Here is a 21,286-nt window from a genome sequence, read left to right as displayed (position 1 = left end):
AGGGAAGGGTTTTATCGCCGTCACGCTGGGAGACTGGCAGTCTCGCGTACACGTATTTCGTGATACCTATAATCCCTCCTCCCATTTTGGAGTTGTGGGACAGGTCTGGGGTTTATTTTGGTGGATCACAACTCCATGGGGGTCCGAGCGCAAGTCGTTGTTATCTGTGATCATTTTCGGGCCGCCATTTTGTGTTTGAATTGGAACCTCTCTTCCGCGGCTGGCGTCCTGTTGTTCGTTCATGAGAGGTGCCGTTGCCGTTAGCACCCTCTACAAATCTTTAATGAATTTTATTTTCTGAAATTATGTTAAGCTGCTGCTTAGGCCATGTGATGTAGCTGTGTCGTAAGATTAAATACTCAGCATAATCAAATTCCCCAGTCTCTTGATTGCATTAGCATGCAAAGTCTCTACGTTCTCCCAAAAAACAAGATTTAAAATTGGAATTATATCAGAATAAAATGGCGAAACACATCTGAAAGTTGGAAATAAAGTAGATAAACCATCTCAAAATAACTAAAACAGTGGCCACCCCTTTGTTAACCTGTACTTAATTACATATGGTTTCAAAAGAGCAAGCAACATTTATTTGTGGCTTCTTTGCTGTGAAAACATTAATCATATGAAATAGAACAGGAGAGTGGGAAGAGGCTTAACACATTTTAGCTGAGCTCTTATGACACTCCTGTGGTTCACAGCGAGAAGACACTCCTTGAAGTGGCTTACGATATGGTAGCGTGGGCCAAACTTAAAAGCTTAACTGCCAGAGGTACAGAGGGATTTCAGAATTTAAAGGCACAATTGTGACACATTTACAGGGTTTCAGAACATGCTCTGGACACCAGTAGTCAAGCAAATACAAACATTACAAATGTATTCACCAGATCGAAACTAAAATGTCATGACATCAAGCACTGGAAGCCTTTGTGATATGCAAATTCAGAAAGCACTGCCTTCGTTAGAGAGAGTCTCAATGAGCGTCTTTCCAAATGGAGCACAATATGCTGGCCATTGAATACATATGGCCTGTTTGAGTGACGTTATGCCCATTTGCCATGCAAATGAACTTTGATGATTGCCTAGTTTTGGGGTATAGGGCAACTGTGGTGGTGGGCACAGGGTTATAACAGGAGTCTGTAGTAAAGAAGGCGACCGGACCGCCAAGGTAAGTTTACAGTTGCTTTAATGTCCTAATGTCCTGGTCCTTTACTTCTCAACCGGAGTACACACTGGGATGGCAGGGGACACAGAAGACACGACATGAAGGAGAAACACTGGGCTTGCCCCACACTTGCACGCACAGCACTTATCCAACTCTCCTGCACCAACGGTCACACACAGTACACTCCGAACTATCACATTCCACCCAAGGCATGCCATCACCAGACTGCAAGCTAACATTACAACACCTCTCCCTACCTTGGGAAAACACAAACACAGAAGCAGAGGGAACTGTGACCAGCACTAAAGCCACACTCATCATAGACGCTTACACGCACCAGATTTCCTGCACAGCACGGCCGTCAATGTCCAGAAACTCCGGCACAAGGAAACATAAGGAACTTTCACAGGCCAACCGGACCAATCAAAATGCTAAAGGTCTTACACCACCAACACCTCCTCATTCACACTCTATATCCATACACCTCCTCACTCACACTAATCCCATACCTCACTCCAGCTACCTACAGAAATGTCCACCAACTTGGAACATGACTACCCTAACTACACCCCTCGACACAAAACACCAAGAACAAAAAACAACAAAACCGCTCCTCCACCTGTCTCGAGCAACCCCTCGGAACCTTAGGACTGCCACTCCTAAACGTACTAATTGTTCGAAGAACAATCACAAACTAACACACCTCTCCAACTACGCACCTACACCTTCTGCTCTGGTCCGCCCCCTAGAGCCTCAGAACTGCCACCTCTGAACACTAACCAGCTCCAATGTGAGCAAACAACAATTGCCCTGCACCATCGAGGGACACACTAAGAATTAAACCAAAATAACTCACTCGAACACTTACACTCATCACTACCTACCAAAACTGTAACACTATAGCACTATCGCCTTGGCAAACTTGCTACACTCCTGAAACAACTTGGCATCTTGTACCACTCTCAACCCCCACCCCCCAGCTAACACCACCTACCTCCAATACCTAGAAGACAGGCAATTGGGAAACCTCATACACATAATGGACATACACCTACCACTATGAACAACTGAACAAGCACACCCTTGCTCACTATATACAGCCACGCTCAACACGAGTGAAAACCCACACTGGCACAGCTCAAACCGAGCACACCCTTGCTTACAAAAACACATCCACAGGGCACACCCTTGCACCCGTAAATCATACCCTTGCTAAATGTAAAACGAATCCGAGCACCCCCTTGCTCACAGCATACCACCACGCATGACTAGAGAAACAACTGAAAAGAGCACACCCTTGCTATCTAAAACCCACCCCTCACAACTCATGCAACAATCAGCAGAGCACACCCTTTCTCCCGTTAACAACTCGACAGGGCACACGCTTGCTCCTGTATATCATACCCTTGCTAACCGTAAAACGCTAACCGAGTGTTACGCTCACCTGGTTCCCACGGGGGCGTCGACCGGAACTGGGCCGCTGTTATTTCCACCAGCGTGACGTGTAGCGCCAAGATGACTGACTGGACTGGCCCGCTCAGCCTAGTTTGTCTAGCTCGCAAGAATATTCTTCTGCAAAGGAGAAGAGGAATTAACCACCCGTGGAATTGAGTGTCAACCCACCTTCCCCACTCCCGTTGTCTTCCCACTGATCACTCTTGATGTCCCCTCCTTAGTCTCACCTGATGGTTTGGAAAGATGAGCTCTCCATCCTGCGTCGACCGCAGGGGCGCGTTGATGACCAGTTACTTCACTGGCGTAGAGGAATTGGTGAGTTCCAGTATTGACTCTAAAGTCCAATTGTTCATAAGAGTTCAAATGTCTGCTCTTCACTCTGTCCGATTCCTTGTAAGTTGCCGATTAATCCACTCGAAGATTTCCAAATGGCACTCGGTAAGATTCAGGTAAGTCTATTGTGTTTTTCCCCTTAGGGGCCGGGGTACGGCGATGAAGCAGAGTTGCCTGTGCCGACCCGAGATGAGGTGAGACCCCCGTGGTAAATCAGGTAAGTTTTGTGGGGGGTAACTGGTATTGTCCTTGCTTTCTCCCGTTAGGGGCCGGGGTACGACAATGAAGCAGAGTTGACTGCGCCGACCCGAAATGAGGTGAGAACCTCCCGTGGTAAGTCAGGTAAGTCCTTGGGAGTAGCTTGTATGGCCTTAGAGAGTCCCCTTGCTCACCTTGCTGTCTTTGTCTCCTTAGGTGTCGGAGGGCGGCCGCGAGATGGAGAGAGCGTGATGGAATGCTGAAGTACCGCCAAGCAGGTGAGTTCAGCGCGGCGCCGTAGGAATGCGGATCGATGCTTCAAAGACTTCTGTCTTTCAGTTCCGTGGCGAAATGGATCAGGATTCAGGTAAGGATTAAAGTTAAAACTCCTGTTCTAACCTTTATCCTTTTTGTCTTTTTGTTTCAGGAGTCCCAGGACTGAAGCGGGCATGGCTGAAGACTGGAGCTGCTGAAAACACGGTGAGCGTTACGCTGCAGCAAGCAGAATAACGCGAAGCACGTGTGGCTGTCCGGGCGTGGTTTAAATAGCCTCGGAAGAAGATCCAGGTAAGTATTCTTCCACAGCCCCACCCAAGTAACAAAATAGTCCCTTCAGTAAAATAGTCCCTCCTAAGCCGCATTTGGCTTGAGTCTTCAAGCAGCATGGTCTGCCTCAGGTGAGTATGCAGCATGGTCTGCTTCAGGTAAGTTATCAATAATGAGCCTGGCACCCATGGCGCCAGGACTGACTTTATCTTTATGAGCCTGGCGCCATAGGCGCCAGGACTGTACCCAAACAGCCCCTAACTGGGGCTTTTGGGCATGCTCCAAGTGGCATGATGCCTGCTTCCGGGGCTGCTGGGCCTGGTCTGGTCTTCCGGGGGCAGGCATCATGACAGCACTCCCCCTCAAGGCCCCTCCTAAAGTCGTTCTCCCCGTTGGCCGTGGTTTGTCTGGAAATTCCCGATGGAACCTCTTCACTAAACGAGGTGCATGCACGTGGTCACTAGGTTCCCAAGACCTTTCCTGTGGACCATAACCTTTCCAGTCAATTAGGTAAAAGAGTTTTGATCTCACTCTTTTTGAGTCCAAAATATTCTTGACTTCGAACTCGGGCTCCCCGTCTATGAGGATAGGTTCAGGTGGAGTGGTTAGCATTGTTCCTGGTTGCACTGGCTTTAAAAGAGACACGTGGAAAACGGGATGGATTCGCATATGAGCAGGTAGGTCCAACTTGACGGCCACTGGGTTAATAATTGCCTTAACAGAAAAAGGTCCCAAATACCTGGGGTTAAAGGTCCGAGTCCCCTTGAGTGGTAAGTGCTTAGTGGCTAACCATACTTGGTCCCCTATTTGGTATTGAGGAGCTTCACTTCTGTGCTGATCCGCATCCTTTTTGTATTTTTCCTTAGCCTTTTGCAAATGGATGGTTGCCTCTTTAAAGGCTTGGGTAGGGGGCGTGGCCTGGAGCTCATGGCGAGTGGAAGCTGAGTCGCCGTGCTCCGGCCGAGGCGCCGTATCCTGATCCTTTTGCCTGCCTAAAATTGCACCTGAGACGGAAAGAACCGGTTCCGAGGGAAGGGGAACCGACCCCGGACACGTTACTGTGGTCTTCCCCTGGACTCGGACCTCCAAACCCACGGATTCTTCCCGATAATGGTCACCCCCCCTGGCGGGACCCAAGATGGCGGCCATCTTTCGAAGCTGATGTCGCAGGAGAACGGCAGCCGCCTTTGCAGCGAAACCGACTTATAAACTGCTGCTGCGACTGAATCGGGGGAGAAGAGCCTCCACCTCCACCCGGGTCCGAACCTCTGCTGCGGGGAGCCAACCGGGAGCTCCCGACCGGGGAGACCGGGCCCGTGTCCTGGACTACGGCACCGAGAGCGGCTGCGTCGACCCCCCGTTGCGGGGAGCCCTGCCATCGACAGCAGAAGAAGGTGGAGGTGAGGAGAGCGCTGGGCGAGGGCATAAACCAATTGAACATGTGCCATTGTATATTCCTCCGAGATCTTGATCACTGACTCTGCGCAAACCGGACCACCCTGCTTCCGGAACCATAAGCTCCCTAATCTCGCCCGCCGTCATTCACCTCCACACGACCGAGTGGCGCCTCTCACCATGGCGGCCAGGAACAAGACGAAGGCAAGCACCATGGGCACGTATGTGTCCGCTAAAGTAAAAACTCCTCCACAGCCATGCGCTTCCACTCCCGAACCTCCCCGAGCAAAACTGGCAGACTCTCCCGAAAATCAAGCTCAAGTGCTGGAGGCAATTGCATCACTGCGCGCATTTATAGATTCCAGAATCGGGGAGTTCAAATCCGAGCTACAACTCATGCGCCAGGATTCCCGCAACCTGACAGAAAGAGTAACCTCCGCTGAATCAACCATAAAGGAGACGTCGGGAGATACAACGGAGCTGAAAGCTAAGGTGCTGGACTTAGAACGGAAGGTGCTCACACTTGAGGCCAGGGCTGAGGAGGCCGAGGGCCGAGCCATACGCGCCAACATCGGAATACTGGGGGTACCGGAGGGAAGTGAGGGCCCGAACCCGACGGCCTATATAGAATCCCTGATACAACAGGAGGTGGGCGCTGGAAAGCTGACGCAAGGATTTTCGATTGAAAGGGCGCACAGATCACTACAGAAGAGACCCCCGCCGGGCTCACACCCTCGCCCTATAATTGCTAAAGTTCTCAACTTCCAGGATAGAGAGATCATCCTCCGGCACTCCAGAGAGGAGGGCCCCATTGAACGCGGGAGCTCGAAGATCACAATCTACCCCGATTACACCCCGAAAGTCCAACGGGAGAGGAACTCATTTGTGCCGATTAAAGCCCGACTCAGGCAACTGAACCTGAAGTATATGTTGCTATACCCCTCCAGACTGAAAGTGATCCACAAGGGCAGGGCGATCTTCTTGGAATCCCCGGCAGCCGCAAACATGTGGCTAGAAGACAACAATCTAGCTGCAGATAAAGACCCTCAACCCACTGAAAATTGAAGAACTCCCCGCGCCTGAGACATCGAAGATGCCGTGACTCATAAACCCAACTCGGACGTAAGGCAAATGATCTAAGAGAAGGTAAAATCACCCAACTGTTAGCAATGATGATGCGGCCCTCGCTCGGCCCACGCCAGGCACAGGGCCCCACCCCCCACGAACAGTACAGGACAGGCCAGTTGCCTGACCGACCTCCCTCGTGCCCGACACCTGGATGGGTCCTGACGGTACGAGAGCGCCTGAGCACCAGCAAGACCTTGTCGTTGCTGGGCGCACCAGTTACAGTTTTGTTAAATGTTTTTGTTCACACCACAGTCCTCAGAATATCAGCGGAGCGGAAACATGGGACCGGAGGCCCTTGGGGGCGGCGGAAGAGAAAACACCAGCACCCAGAGGGAAAGCCTCACCACCTGGAGACAGGGGCGACAGGGAAGATGAAACCAAGACACAAGCCCAATGGCACTCCAACTTAAGGTGATGACGTGGAATGTGAGGGGCATGGGCACGTACCTGAGAAGGAACCGGATCCACTCCTACCTGCGTAGGAAAAAGGTGTCAATAGCGATGCTTCAGGAAACCCACCTCACGGAAGAAACCACGGCCAAATTATCCGATAGATGGGGAGGTATAGGGAAAGGGGCGCCATACTCCAAATTCGCCAGAGGAGTGTTTACGTGGGTGAGCCCGACTGTGCCCTTCCACCTACTGGGCTATGAAGCCGATAAAGAGGGCGGATACCTAATATTATGGGGTACCATTGAATCCACGCCAATCTGCCTGGTGAACTCATACTTTCCGCAACACGGAATACCCTCACACCTCGCAACGCTCAGTGCCAAAATGATTCCTCGGAGAGAGAGTGCTTTCATATGGGGTGGCGACTTCAACTCCATCAGGAACGGTGCTGTGGACAGATCAGACCCCCCCGTCTCTCAAATAGCCCTGCATCCAACGCGCTAAACACTGCAATAGAACAGCTCGACCTGGTGGACATCTGGAGGGAACAACACCGCACCGAGAGGTGCTGCTCCTATTATTCTGCCCCGCACAAGGTCCACACGAGAATAGACTATCTGTTCATAGATCCTTAGCTGGCTCAACAAGTGGACGACACACTCTACCTAGGCAGAACCATATCCGATCACTCACCGCTGATCATGCAATGGGCCCCTAGAGGACCCAGACCGCCTATCCCGCTATGGAGAATGCCACCCGCAGCACTCGCAGACCACGCATTTAGGGAGGAACTTGGCACCAAACTTGAGGAATACCTAGACATTAACACAGGCTCAGTGTCAAGCTGGAGCACACTATGGGAGGCCATGAAGGTTGTAACAAGGGGTGAAGTTATATCAGGTGCCGGTGGTATCCGTAAGCACCTGAGACTGGAACTGGAGGATCTGGAGAACAAGATTACCCACCTCGAATCCGAAATCAGTATCATGCCGGACGCCGAAATAGAACTGAAGGGCACCCGGGAGGAGTGCCTTTTGGCCTGGAACAGACTGTCCAAATTTGACTACACAACCTACATAGCCAGAGCTCACAAAGAAGCAGTTAGCCTGGTAGAATGTTGGCCTAGCTATGTAAGGGTGAGTTCCCTAGACACCTCCCAACTGAAATAACCGATGAAAGGGGGATAACTCATGGACGCAGCGAGACATTAACTCAGCTTTTGCGGCCTTCTACTCCAGATTGTACGCCCACGACACCAAAATACCAGTGGAAGACATAAAGGCCACACTGGCCGAGATTGAGCTCCCAAGACTGACGGAGGCCCAAAGAGAGTTACTGGACGCGGAAATCACTACAGAGGATATGACGGACGCGATTAAATCGCTGACCACCTGCAAAACCCCCGGGGGCGATGGGCTCCCGCCTGAATTTTACAAAGCGTACGAAGCGACCCTTGCTCCGACACTCCACAAGGTGTATATGGAGGCATACGAAAACGGAAACTTACCCAACTCCATGAAAGAGACAATTATCATCCCTATACTCAAACCCAACAAACCCGCCAACAACTGTGAATCATACCGCCCAATTGCCATGCTAAACTACGACTGCAAGATCCTGACCACAATCCTGGCTAAGAGGCTGGCGAGGGTGATTGGAACCCTGATTCATGAGGACCAGAACGGTTTTGTGCCAGGACGCAACACCACCGCAAACCCGAGGAGGCTCCAACACATCATGGCAGAGACCTATGATAGGGACGAGGACCTAGCAGTACTCTCCTTGGATGCCATAAAAGCCTTCGATTCCATCTACTGGGAGTGGCTGATCGAAGTGCTAAAAGAATTCGGCTTTGGCGAGAGCTTTGTAAAGTGGGTCGAGGTATTGTATAACACACCGACAGCGAGAGTGAAGACTGGTAAGACGCTGTCCGAAGCCTGGCCGATACAGCGGGCACGCGGCAAGGATGCCCGCTATCCCCAATGTTATAAATACTGGGCCTGGAGCCAGCGGCTGCCTATTTCAGGACACAACACTTCGACGTGGGCATTGGACTGGGCAGTGATCACGCCATAATATCCATGTATGCGGACGACGTCATCCTGTACCTGAATAACCCCCAGCTCAATGCACAAATCGCGTTGGACATCCTTGACAACTATGCCCGATACTCTGGAATAACATTTAGCAAACTAAAGTCGTGTGCGTTCCCACTGGCCAGACTCAGGGGTCTGGATAAGCCCGACCTCCCAGATGTCGGGATACAATGGCAACCAGAGCAGTTTAAATACCTGGGAATCGAGGTGTGTCATACCCCAGCGCTCACGCACGAACACAACACGGAAAAAGCAGTAAGAGCCCTCCGCAAATCTATGAACTTCTGGTCGAAGTTACCACTGGCAGTAATGGGTAGAGCGGCAATAGTCAAGATGATAGTTCTCCCCCGTTTCTTATACCACTTCACAAATGTATGCTTCTACATCAGACCTCCCTTCTTCAAAAAACTAGACTCTCTAATCAAGGACTTCATATGGGGGTCGTCCAGACACAAGATCTCCCTGCCCACACTCACGCTCCTGTACAAAGAAGGTGGGATACAACTACCCGATCTGCAAAGGTACTACCTAGCCGCGCAGCTCAGCCACACAACGAAATGGCTCTCTGACGACCTGTCAGCAGAAGTAGGGCTCCTGCGACATCCGACTCCCAAGCTGTTCCCTAAAGAAATGCTTTGGAACCCGACGAAACAAACTTCTGGAGTCCCTATGATTGTTACCCTGGGCAGGCAGGTATGGGCCAGAATTGGCTTCCTTCGACAACTGAAACACCCTTACAATCCCAATACTCCCATCCTGGCGGATGTGTGCAAAACTCAGGCAGACTTAGCGACAGCTAGGAAATGGAAGAGAGCCGGAATCTATACATGGGGAGAGCTGTTTGAAGACGGCACGTTCAGAGAACTCGAATCGCTACAAGCCAATGAAGGCATCCCGAACACCCAGTTCCTGTGGTACCACCGCCTCAAGCGGACAGCAAAGGCACAGTGGCCTGTGTGGCCAGAAGAACCCCCACCGGACCCCCTCCTCCAGGAGATGTACGACTTAGCAGATGGTTGGAAACCGGTCTCCCGCTTGTACACCAAACTAAATGACAGACCCAACCCGTAAAGTGTGTCCCTGAGACAAAAATGGGAATCCGAATTAGGGACCACTCTAACTGACAGTGGCCCTCATTACGACCCTGGCGGAATTCGGAAAACGATGGCGGAAATGCAATACCGCCATCGAATAGCGCTCGGTGCGACTATGACCCGTCACCGCAAAGTACGATGCCATTAGCGACACCGTAGTGAACGCCAACGCTAACTGCACCAAGCACGCGCGCGCGCGCCATGCCAAACCGTAAACACCACCATGGCGCAACGGTACGCCAATTCCGACCCCAGCGGACATGTACCTAACGCCATCAAGCATGGCGGAATGCACCATTCCACCATGGTGAGAAGTACGGCATCGCGAATCAACCGTAAACGGCCCCACTGACTGCCCGTACACCGCTCCCTGCCCACAAAGTACAACTCCCCCTAGGTGCAACGAAGCCACAATGCAACCAGTGAAATGCACAAGTCACCCATGCATGCCAACGAACAAATGGACCTCAAGAGGGGCCAATGGGAGCTGCAGGGCACAGATGGCACGAATACAGACGCCATCCCAATGGACATGACCACAGTCCCCCACCAAGAAACGCACGCAAACACAGGCACCTGTGACCAGCAATATTCAGAAAATCACAACATTCCACCAGTCCACCTGGCTGACCGGCATCTGTCACACAAAACCCAATCCCCCGCCCCTGAGCATGACAACATTCAAACTGTCATATTGGCAGCCCCCATCCCTGACCTCACGGGCTTCGTAGGCAAACGCGCCCAGTACAGGACCACGCAACAAAACTCTGAAGCTGGAACCCAATGCAGATCCCCTCACAATACATCGCTCCCCAAATAGGAATATGCCACATCACTTGCAAAGAAGAACGCTACACGGCCCATATCAGAATAGAATTTTAATGCACATCAATATCACCAAGCCCATACAGCCATCAGGCCATGAACTCCAAAACACATTTCACCATTGTGGGCTGCATCCGCAAGAAATGACCAGCCACTACTCGTGTGACGCCCTGTTCCCTCATGGTACACAGAGCCACATACACGTACGAAAAGGCAACATGGAAGCGCACAGAACCGCAGGGCCGTCCCAATGGGGAGGCACTAGTCCAGCTGAAAGGCCGAAATGTTGCTCCGAGCCACCAGTACTGCGTAAGGGCATGTGGCCCATTGGCGATCGTCCCATAAGATCGTAATGCTGCTCCACTGATTAACACGAAGCAGCAGGTGTCGGGAGTAAAATCCATCTGCAGGAGTGGCATACAGATGGCAGTGGCAAAAGGGGAGGAGATACCTGTCAACCAAAAGAAAAGAAACAGAATAGAATGGCCATCAGAACTACATTCGAACAACTCACTTCAATGATCACACTAGATCCACAGCCATATGCATGCAAGCCCACTCCAAAGGATCATCACCACCCCAAAACCACTTGCGAATCATAACTACCTATATCGAGGTGAAAACACCATCACAAACGAGTGTACCTGTGCATGCGCCTGTGAAAACAGAATCCTTCAGATGGGATTGGTAACGTGCATGGACACAAGTGTCTGAAGGCGCGTCGAGACAGGGAGGGCTCAACAAGGCCAGATAGACGATGGTCCCACTATGGCAGCCCTGCATCACATAGCGCAGGGGGGGCGGACAGATCCCAAGAAGCCCTGTACATGGCAAACACTGTATCAAATCACCTGCCCATGCATCCATTCATCATTCCCTCATCCCGTAATGAAAACGCCTGAATATTTACTCACATAACATTAGAAATATCCATTGAGTCTGTGCGTCATGCAGCCTGCAAAATCCACAGTGCCCCAGCACGTAATTCCAGTCTAGTGAAGTAACATGTATTTGGGAACGTCCTGCCTTATCGTCCACTACGCAATTGCGCATCCCATACTATTCATATCAATCATAGCATTCTCGCCATGGCCCCTGTCCCAAGGACATTGAACAATAGAACGTTATATTTGCAGTCAGACCTGTGGGCATCTCCTCGCCGCTAGCTGAAAACCGAAAGCGCCGCCCTTCGAATTCCTCATTTGCAACATCACGTCGAAGAGGCATCTGTGGCCGTTTGAAAACACTAATTAATCCATCGAGTGCGGCTGTGTGTGAAAATGGCAACTGCCTTCACCCACGAATGGGACGCCCCGCCCGTCGTTGCAACTCGGTACAGTGATGAATGAGGGCCCACCGTTACTCGAGTACTACGTTCCACTGACCCTTCACAACTCTGTTCGCGACTGCACAGATAGTATGTGAAACAATGGGACCACAACAGAATGAACATATCAACCAATGTTACACGGCCATCGGGTACAAATACAAGATTGCAATAGCAAGATGCCATTCCACGAATTGCAGCGTTGTGCGCGGGACGTGCTCGGCCAAAGGGGAGAGCAGTTTGCACAGGTGGAATGAATCACCACAGGTGGAGGCCATTCAGCCTGGAAACACATAAATTGCACAGCCAGTCTCCTCCCACACCCACTCCGAAATGCTACCGGCAGGACTCGCGATGTTGGCCCTGGGGGACCTGATAGCACTGCAAGTACTCCAACTCCAAGAAGAAGACGAACACCAACTACAACCGGCCGCACGGAGGAGACGCAGGAGGAGGAGGAGGCCAAGGCAGGGCCAGCAAGGGCCGCCAGCACAGCCACTACCACCACGCAGGCAGCCCGCAATCCCACGCCTCCGAGCACATCCGTTCAACCTCACTGATGAGCAGATCCACACCCTCTACCGTCTGGACCGGGACACCATAACCGCCATTGTGGACATGACACAGGCTGACCTTGTCAGCATGATAGATAGCCCAACCGCCATCCCACCCCTACTGAAGGTGGTGTCTGTACTCCACTTCCTGGCCACAGGCACCTACCAGCACACAGTCGGACAGTTGCATGGCATTTCTCAGCCACTGTTCTCACGGACACTATTGCAAGTGCTCGATGCCCTCCTGCAGCACGCAGACGACTACATCTCTCTACCACGCTCGGAGCAGGAAATTACCAACACAAAAGTGGGATTCCATGCACTTGGCGGCATACCGGGTTGCATTGGTGCCATCGACTGCACCCATGTGGAATTGGTCGTCCCACATGCCATGGAGGCCCAGTACCGCAACCGAAAACAATTTCATTCCCTGAATGTACAAATGGTGTGTGACTCCAACAGGATCATTACACATTGTTGTGCCCGATTCCCTGGATCAACCCATGATTCTATGGTCTTGAGGAACTCTACAATACCACGCTACATGGAGCGACACGCAGGGAACAGATCCTGGCTACTCGGTGAGTCTCATTACATGCATGATAATGTGGGGTATGTGATTCGGCAATGACCTGGCAGGAAGGGGGGGGGGTGTGCGTACGTAGCAATGGCATTCCACATCATACGTTTCTCGTCCACATACAGGTGATGCTGGATATCCACTGAAGAGATGGCTCCTCACACCAGTCCGGAACCCACGGGACCAGCATGAGGAGGACTACAACCATGCCCACTCACGTACCCGTGTAGTCATTGAACAGGCATTCGGCCTACTGAAGACCCGTTTCCGGTGCCTCAGCAGGTCTGGCGGGGCACTCCTGTACCGCCATGAGAAGGTTGCAAAGATGGTGATGGCATGTGTCATGCTCCACAACATGTGCGTACGTAGAAATGTGCCCATGCCCCCTGACGCAGAACTGCAAGCACCTGATGATGGTCATGATGAGGGTGGGGATGTGGCAGCACCTCAAGGAGTCTGCGAGGCACCGGAGGCCCGTGACATTCGTCAGCATCTCATTGATGCATGCTTCTAGCACTCACGCCTGGTGGCTGATACATGGACACGGGATGCGTGGCACTGTGTGTGTCTGGTACATGCACAATATGGACTGTACGCCTATAATGGCCTAGTACACAAAGATCAATGTCCACACATCTCATTGGTTGATCGTGCACTTTTTATGGCATATGTGATATCATGTTGTACACCCTATCGACCCGCCACCCAAGTGAGCCCAACACACCCCCTCCACCCTCCCACCTCCCCCCCGAACACCAGTGTCCAAAGATGCTCATCGTCCGTGGGCAGTCGCTATTGCAAGCCCCCTCTGCGGGTATCAGGGGCACCCCTGCCTGTGGAGCGCAGGTTCCTCCCAGATCTACGTTGGGGGCTGCCCTGGACGGAACTTGCAACGGATGATGTCTCTGCCTGCTCACGTCCATGCATGTCCCTAAGGGTTTGCGAGAGCTCAGTGAGCACACGGCGCACTGCGGCAAGTTCACCACATACGTCTTTGGACGTCGCATGCAGTTCCCCCCTCAGGCTCTCGGTGCTTCTCTCCATTTGGACTCTCAGGCTCTCGGTGCTACTCTCCATTTGTGCCCTTAGTGTCTCTGTGCCTCTCTCCATTTGTGCCCTAAGTGTCTCAGTTGATGTTTCTATGTCTGCCTTAGTGCCCCCACATTCATCGGCATGGTCCTTGAGGAGCGTGGCCAGTTGCTGCTGTTGCACGATTAACTGGTCGAGGGACTGTTGCCTCTGCTGGGCCATGGCCATTTGCGGGGGTGTCACAGAGGGGCTGTTGTCCTCATGTTGCCCTGCCACAGGGCTTGTGGGGGATGGCCAGTCGTCGTCTTGTGGGTGCCCCTGCGTGGTATCCTCATGTAGTACGGGATGGAACAGACAGGGGGATTGGGACAGGTCATGGATGGATCTGACTTCGACATCCCCGTCTTCTGTGTCGGAGCATGCTGCCATCAATGGGGTGTCACCTATGGTGCTGCTGCCACCGGAGGCAGTGCCTTCTGTGGCATCCGTTGGGGGGACCTGTGGTGGTGGTGTTGTGGCCATGCTGGCTGCTGGGGTGCCTGTTGATGTTCCCTCCTGTGTGCTGCCACCTGATTTGTGCTGCTGCCGTGTCTTGATGCGTGCAGCTGAGGTGGAGGGTCTTTGGCCGTCGGTCTTGGCCCTCTTTGCAGGTGTGCTGGTAGGGGTGTCCTGCAGCTCGTCGTTTGGATCGGACCCTGTGGTGGAGTAAAGGAGGGCGAGGGTTATTGGTGGGTCTGTGGGAATTGGAATGGCAATGTATCACATGCATTGGGGTGGTACCTGAGGGTGATTTGGGTCGGGGCCTTGGAGGTGCTTCCATTTGTGTGTGGAGTGAGGGTGCAGTTGTTTGGCAGCCTGCAGTTAGGGTGTGCCTGCTGCACGTGTAGTGCGTGTTTTAGGGGTTTTTAATTATTTATGTATTTATTGTGGGTTTTAACGTGCGCTATCAGGCCAATGTGTGTGGACGTTCTCCTGGACATGTGGTTCTGTTGCACTATGGGGACACATGGTGCTTCGAATGGATGGACTTTGTGGATTTAGCATTGTTTCATTAGGCCCACCTACCTGAATCTTCGGATGTCTGCACTCCTTTCTCCATCCCTCCGACTCCCTCTATGCTCTCCATTCCGATGGTGGAGGCACAGATTTCTTCCCAGGGGGTCAGCTTGATTGGTGATTCCGACCCTCCCCCGGTGGCTGTGGCAATGTTGCGGTTGGCAGAGAGTATGCTGCGGACGCGTATCCGCAGGTCATCCCATCGCTTGCGGCATTGCTGTGGGGTGCGGGGTGCGGTCCCCACCGCACTTACCCGCTGTGCCACCAGAGCCCATATGGCCTTCTTGTTTGCGAGTGCCGTCCTGGTCATTTGCGTGGAGAAGACGACGACAGCATTCTCCTGGAGGGTCTCTGTTAGCACGGTGAGTTCCTCACGGGAGAAGTGGACCTGCCGCTTGCGGTCGCACGCTTTCTTCGCTACTTTTCCCATTTTTCTTGGTTTCGCTAGGGTGGATGACGGGTTGGGTTGTGTCTCAGGGTGGTGATTTTAGTGGTTGTGTGGTTTTAGTGGTTTTATAGGTGTACGGCGGGTTGTTTCCCGTTCCGGGCCCGTGTTTTAACTTCCGTTTCCGTATATTTCCGGTCACCGTACTTTACGGTAGGCGCACACTGCGGTGTCCGCTGTGATGGGTGGCGGTATTGCACCTAGGGCGCCGTACGGCGGCGGTGTGGGCTGTTTTGGGGTCATTTCCGCCATCGCGGACTTTGCACTTCCGCCATGCCGTGGTGCTCATGCCCGATGGGTCGGAATGGGCCGCACTTTGCTCCTTCTTGCAATGGCGGAAACGCTATTTACGCTGTGGCGGTCCGGTCAGTCACTTTCCGCCAGGGTCGTAATGAGGGCCAGTGAATGGGAGCGAATACTACTATACCCCAAAGAGGTGTCGAGGAACATTAGATTTAAACAAGTTCAATTGAACGTGCTATACAGGACATACATGACCCCACTAAGAGTTGTTACCTTCAACAAACATGCACCGCCGAACTGCCCCTGGTGCGGAAATGACAAAGCGGACATGATCCATATGTTTTGGACCTGCACCAAAACAGCGAATTTCTGGTCCATGGTGGAACGTACCTGCACCGAAGCGGGACTCACGAGATATGAGTGGAACCCAAAGGAATGCCTACTGGGAGCCCATCCCAGACTTAGCAAATACAAACACCTGGTCAAACTAATGGACCTAGCCTGCATCCTTGCAAAAAGGTCCATAGCAATGGCATGGAAATCCCCAAGGGGCCCAAGGCACGGACGTTGGCTTAAGGACCTGGAAAAGTGGACGGAGGCAGAGACCAGGGCCTGGCAGGATGGAATCCGCTCAAACGATGATGACTCCAACGACACCCTAGACTCATGGAAGGCCCTGGTGCGCGACATCCAATTTGCCTCCGACCACAAACCCCCCTGAGCTTTCACCCCTACTAGAGACCTGCTTGTGACCTACCCCCAAGAATGGTCAACCTGATAACCAAGCCCCCGTGACCTTGGGTGTGCCGCACACCAGCCCCTCTCCCCCGCCACAATTACAAACAATATATTGAACTACGAAGACTGTGGTAGTTAATAGTTAATTTGACTTAGTTTGTTTGTTGTGTTACCGTTTGATGGTTGCGTTGTATTTATATAAATGCCAATAAAATACTGAAAAAAAAAAATAAAGGCTTGTGTAATAACAGCGTGGAGATGGTCCACTGCGGGCATCTCTAAAGCTGGGGTGAGTCCAAATCCGAGGTTCAAAGATGGTGCCCATAATTGGTAAAAAAAGGACTTTGTCCAGTTCCTGAGTGTACGGAATTATTGTACGCATACTCTGCGATCCACAGAATGGCCCTCATTACGACCTTGGCGGAGATCCATGGTGCTATTTGCACCATGGTCCATGGCGCTAAGCTGCCAACTCCGCCATGGTGGTTGGCAGATTTACCGCCCCATTCCGACCTTGGCGGGGCGGTAAGTCCCCAATCCCCATTTACCCTTCCCCATTCCCATTTTTGCCCCATAGGGTATAATGGGAGTGGGGAAGGCGTTCATTACGCCACCGTAAATTACGGTGGCGTAATTAACAACAAGGTTCCTTAGCACCATGGATTTTTCCGCCTGCAAAAAGCAGACGTAAAAATCACCATGGCGCTACGGGAACTCGTAGTCAGGCGGAAAGGGGCGCCATGGTTTACGTCGGCGTAAACCCCTTTCCGCCAGGGACGTAATGAGGGCCAATGTCTTTCCAATTCCCCTCAGACTGATGTAGCATACAACGGAGGTACTGTTCAAGAGTCTGGTTGGTCCTCTCCGTTTGACCGTCCGTCTGAGGGTGGTGACTGGTCGAAAGCCTAACATCAATTTGTGCCAGTTGGCAGCATTTCCTCCAAAAATGTGAAATGAATTGACTGCCCCGATCTGAAATTAACACTGGAGGAAAGCCATGCAGGTGGACAACATTTTCAAGGAATTCCTTGGCCAGGATTGAAGCTGAAGGTATCCCTTTTAAAGGAATGAAGTGGGCCATTTTAGAAAAAAGATCTACAATAACTAGAATGGTATTGTAACCTTGGTACGGGGGTAAATCCGTGATGAAGTCTAATGACAAGGTATGCCAAGGGGTAGGTGGTATGTATAATGGTTGCAATAATCCAGCAGGTTTTTTCTTTTGCCCTTTATTTTGTGCGCAAATGCCACAAGACATGACAAATGACTTGGCATCCTTTCGCCAGGTAGGCCACCAAAATTGCTTCCTAATTTTAGCTTCAGTTTTTGCAATACCCGGATGCCCTTCTATTAAGGTGTCATGGTAATGGCAAATGACAAGTTCCTGTAGTTCCTTTTGCGGTAAAAACAGCCGGCCTTGGTAATAAGGTAAATCATCGATGACAGAGTACTCTGGACCTTTCTTTGCCCAGTCCTGTAGGGCAACGGAATCAAAGAGTTGGTAGATCTTGTTTTGAATGTTCTCCAGTGTCTGTATGGAAGTCAGGCCAAGGATTTTCTGTTCCGGAATTATGGGTAAGGGTTCTAAAGTTATTTCTGCTTCTCCCATTCCAATCCGGGACAAGGCGTCTGCTTAACCATTCTTACAACCTGGTCGATAGGTTATTACAAAATCAAACTCGGCGAAGAACAATGCCCAACGGAGTTGGCGCGAAGATTGGGCTTTGGCTGTCTTTAGGTATTGTAAGTTGCGGTGATCGGTGATGACTGTGATGGTATGTCTGGCACCCAGTAGATAGTGCCGCCAAGCCTTGAAGGCGGACTTGATGGCCAGCAGCTCCTTGTCGGTTATGGCATAGTTTAATTCGGGGGCTGAAAATTTTCTTGACCAAAACGCCACTGGGTGAAGCTGGTTAGTTTCGGGATCCTTTTGGGAAAGGACTGCTCCCATGGCTGAACTGGATGCATCTTTTTCCACTATGTAGGGAAGCTCGGGGCGCGGGTGTCTTAATATGGGAGCAGATGTGAATTTAGCTTTTAACTCTTGGAAGGCGTTCTCGGCTTCCTCTGTCCACACAAAGCGTTTGTTTTTTCGCAATAGTGTTGTGATGGGATGTACAATGTGCGAGAAGTCCGGGATAAACCTGCGGTAGAAATTGGCAAAGCCAAGCATGCTTTGAACTCCTTTGATTGAACTTGGCGAAGGCCAATTAAGAATGGCATCCACTTTTCGTGTATCCATCCGGATTCCTCTCGGGGTCAGAATAAATCCAAGGAATTCCACTTCCGTAGTGTGGAAGATGCATTTTTCCAGTTTAGCATATAATTTATGCTGGCGTAACTTCTCTAGGACTGCTCGGACGTGTTTTACATGCTCAGATTCTGATAAAGAGTATACTAAGATGTCGTCGATGTAAACGACCACACAAACGTCGATAAGCTCTCGGAGGACATTGTTCATGAAGAACTGGAAGGCTGCTGGTGCATTGCATAGTCCGAAGAGCATCACCTGGTACTCAAATAGTCCGTACTTGGTGCGAAAAGCAGACTTCCATTCGTCACTCTCTTTGACACGTACCAGATGATATGCCCCCCGAAGGTCTAGTTTCGTGTATATACAAGCGTCCTTCACCTGGTCTAGTAGTTCTGGGATCAAAGGCAGTGGGTATCGATTCTTGATGGTTATCTGATTCAGTGCGCTGTAGTCTATACATGTTCTAAGGTCGCCTTCCTTTTTCGGTACGAAGAACAAAGCTGAAGATGCAGGGGATTTGGACGGGCAAATGAAGCCATTAGCAAGGTACTGGTCTAGGTACTGGCGCAAATGAAGATTTTTGGGTTCCGTAAGGGCATAGATTCTGCTGCAAGGTGGTTGTGCTCCAGGTACAAGATCTATTTGACAATCATACGATCTGTGAGGTGGTAAGGTGTTTGCCTGTTCCTTTTGGAAGACATCCTGAAAGTCTTGGTATTCAACAGGTAATTGCATGGCTACTGGAATTACTGGGGCCAGGAGTGAGTTTTGAGTTTTCCTTGGGTAGCAGGTGTGAGCACATTCTGGGAAGGTTAGTCTCTTCTCTCGCCAATCAATACAGGGATTATGTTTTTCCAACCAAGGTATCCCCAGAATCAGCTGAAACTGTGGGGCCTTTATTAAGTCAAACATCATAGCTTCTCGATGCCCATCTTGACTCAGCAATGTCATCTCTGCAGTGGAATGAGTTACGGGTCCAGAGGCGATTTCCGTTCCATCTACAGTGGTGACAACATCGGCCGTGGTCTTGCGGGTGAGAGATAGATTCATCCTGGTAGCCAATTCCCAGTCCAAATAATTTCCTATGGCTCCACTGTCTATTTATTTATTTATTTATTTATTTATTGCATTTATTACTCGCCCAAACCCTTGGGTACCACGGCGATGTTACAGACAGCTTGGTTAAAACATTTCTTAGAAATTGCCAATCGGGCGCATGTGAATACAAAATAATCATACACGAAGACATTTAATGCAGGGCTTCAGTACAGTGATATTTCCTGAAGCATGGAAGGGGATTTTAGTCTTGGTTAAATAGCCACGTTTTCAGGGATTTCTTGAAGCCTGAGAACGTTTGCTCATTTTTGATGGGGAGGGGAAGAGTGTTCCAATATGTGGGTGCGAGGTATTGGAAACTACTGCCTCCTGCCTTGGTTGACTTGTAGCGGGGGATGGCTAGGAGTAGTTGACTGTTAGATCTGAGGGGCCTCTTTGTTACTTTTTTGGTGATGGCGTGGTTGAGATAGATGGGGACACAAGAGTGGATGCATTTGAATGTGACGCACAGGGCTTTGAATGTGACCCTGGCTTTGATGGGGAGCCAGTGATGGTTTCTTCTAATATTTGAGATGTGATCTGACTTCCTTAATCCAAGGGCCGCCCGAAGGGCTTTATTTTGAATAAGCTGTAGTTTGTTTAGATTGGCTTTTGAGGTACCCAGGTAGAGTACGTTGCAGTAGTCGAGCCTGGATAAGATTAAAGCTCTTGCCAGCGTGATACAGTTGGTGGGTGTCAAGAATTGGCGACTGAGAGCAATAAGTTTTGCGGTGTAGGAGGTAGAGGAAGAGAGGGCGTTAATGTGCTTGGTCATGGTGAGGTTGGCATCTAGGTAGACACCTAGCGTTTTTACTTGTTTGAGTACTGATATGTTTGTGCCATCGATGTTGATGGATGAGTAATCAGCATGTAATGCTTCTATTTTGGATTGGGAGCCCACAATGAGAACCTCAGTCTTCTCATCATTGAGACAGAGGCTATTTAGTGCCATCCAATTTTGGATTATGGCATATATTTTGTTGATAGTGTCGGTGTCTTGAGTGTAGTCTCCCGATAAAGGGATGAGGATCTGGGTGTCGTCTGCAAAGTTGGTGTAGATGACACCCATGTCGTATAGCGCTGAGAAGAGGAGTTTAGTGTATGCATTGTATAATGTTGGTGCGAGACAGGAACCTTGGGGGACACCAATGGGTACTATGATGGGGTTGGCGGCTTCTTTACCTATGGCGACCCTGGAGGTGCGGTCAGCAAGAAAAGATTTGATCCAGGTAGTAGCTTCGGTGGAGAAGTTGAAGTCTTTCGCTAGTGTGGCGCACAGTTTATTATGGTCTACTAAATCAAACGCTGCGGAGAGATCGAGTAGGAGGAGGATGCAGAGT

This window comes from Ambystoma mexicanum, chromosome 14 (assembly GCF_040938575.1).
Source record: "Ambystoma mexicanum isolate Mex_15411 chromosome 14, UKY_AmexF1_1, whole genome shotgun sequence".
NCBI lineage: Eukaryota > Metazoa > Chordata > Amphibia > Caudata > Ambystomatidae > Ambystoma > Ambystoma mexicanum.
This window is presented reverse-complemented; position numbering follows the sequence as displayed.